The following is a 2,285-nucleotide window of genomic DNA, read 5'->3' as shown; positions in this document are numbered from 1 at the left end:
ACACAGACTTATCAACTTTATGATATTTGCACGAGAGGAAGGAGCAATCTAAAAATTTAAGGTAAGAATAAAACCCATGATAAGAATAAAATTCCCATGAAGACTATGGGAGTCTCTCAGATTCAAGGCTAAAAAAATAAAAAGGTTGGATTTAACCTGTTACTCTAGCCACATTTTTTCCTAATAAATCTGAACTCGTGTACCATTTCTTGATGGTAACAGTAGTTCTGAACATTTCAGCTCCCCGCCTCCACAAGCGGTATCCCTGAAAAAATGGTAACTGCAGAGCTGACACACAACAGCTGCCGGGGACACATCCCACCGGCGCGTGAGCTGGGAGGGACAGGCAGCTTCGGGTTATGAGACCAGGTACAGTCTGTCTGCATGAGGAAAAAAGCACACGAGGGTCTCCTGCCTCAAGATCAAAAAAAACTGATTAATTTATTTCTCATTTATCTCCTTCATTAAAGGAAAAATTATTCCTTGGTATGAAGCAACTTTTAAGCGCCTTTCTGGACCCCCAGCCTGTGCAGTGTCATTTCCCAACCAACATATGTTGTATCAATAAATAAACCACGAAGGACGGTGCTTTTGCTCTCAGGCAGAGCAGGGCCCAGCTCTCTCCGCGTGCCACGGCAGGCTGGCCAGAATGACCAGCTCCGCACGGCACCGGTGCCCCTGTCCCACCGTCCGACATCCCAGGCCGCCCGGTGAGCACGGTGCTGGCTCCACAGTTTGGGTTTTATGACCCAGATCCCAAATCCATTCCAGTCATGACTACAGACTGCTTTGAATCAGGTTCAGAAGCCTAACTGTGCAGAGATTTAAAAGCACGCTGAACTGTAAATACACCAGTAGTCCCACTGAGGTCAAACATCAAGTTCGGCACATTCACAAGTCTTTCGAGAAGCCAGTATAAGCACACCATTTGTAAATGCTCTGCATTACGGGACACGGTACTTAACAACACTTTTTGCCCCAACTTGCTACTGTGCCGACGTCATATAATCCATGCACCATTATGACTCAAAATTTAAGACTCTGGAGTCCACAATTTATTTCACGCAGGTATTAGTGAACCCATGCAGCGTCCCTCTGACGCTCGCAGGATCGCAGCCTTCCTACCGCAGCTTTGCTTTTGAACTACATACATGATGGAGCAGATTTAGCTTTTCAAGATTGGTTGATGCAGCATCTCTGTAGCCCAACAAACACAGGAGCATAGAGGCGATAAACCCCTTAAAAGCACATGTAAATATTATGGTTTAGTCTATACTAATCATTATGGAATTAAAGAAAGAAAGAGCCTGCTCTTAATTGCCTGGGTATAAATTAAGAACAACAACGTTGTACGGAAACCCCTTATTAAACTATCACATATAAGCATCAATTAAACAAAGTTGGGGGATATTGCAGCCCACTGTAGCTACTGTACTTCCTAGAATTGCAAGGGAAGGACAAAGAACCACATACCCTGTACATTGAATTAAACGTTCAGGTTAATTACCTGTTTCTTTCAAATATCTGCAGAGATGAGCAGCGCTGCTGTCCCACCGCATGCCACCAGCACGGCGCAGGGGCAAGGCTGGCGCACGCCCCGGCAGAGCGCTCAAGAAGGCACGTGTCCCTCGCTCCCGGCCCCGCTGCGGGAACACCCAGCGCCAGATCAATAGGGATGACTAATTAAAACGGCATTTTGTCTTCCAGCACAATTTGACAGCTCGCTCGCCTCACGCAGCCGGAGCTCGGGCTGCAGAGCCGGTGGATGGGGTTTTCTCTACCTGCAGCAGATGCCAAACCGGCGAGGGCCTGCGCTGCGCTTCCTGACTGCATCCCGCGGAGAGCCGGGGCTGGGGACATCGCTCCCCGTGCTGTGACGGCGATGTCCCCCCCCTCCATCACAGCCCCCCACACCACCCCAAACGTGGGCAGGAAGAAAAGGTGCCGACTGTGGATCAGCGTAAACCTTCAATGGAGAGTGCTGGGGGGAGGGATTATTCTGGGATGTCTTTTCAATAGTGCAAAAGCCCCTTTTTGAGGGAATTCTGACAAAATTTCAGAGATGGAATGCCATGCGACAGGCGATTATTCAACCACCCACTGCACCGAACAAAACAAACTGCAACACGCTTCTGATCCACACTAGACCATCTGAGAAATGAGATGGGATCGGTTTCAGCTGGTATCGCTATAAATATCCCCCAGAAACACAACCCTGCGCCGGTCAGTAAGGATGAGTCAGCTCCGCTTCATTTTCAGAAAATTCTGTTGCTTTTTTTTTTTTT

The sequence above is a fragment of the Pygoscelis adeliae genome, unplaced genomic scaffold (genome assembly GCF_000699105.1).
Source record: "Pygoscelis adeliae isolate BGI_AS28 unplaced genomic scaffold, ASM69910v1 Scaffold34, whole genome shotgun sequence".
In the NCBI taxonomy this organism is placed as follows: Eukaryota; Metazoa; Chordata; class Aves; order Sphenisciformes; family Spheniscidae; genus Pygoscelis; species Pygoscelis adeliae.
The sequence above is the reverse complement of the archived record's forward strand: the minus strand, read 5'-3'. Positions refer to the sequence as shown.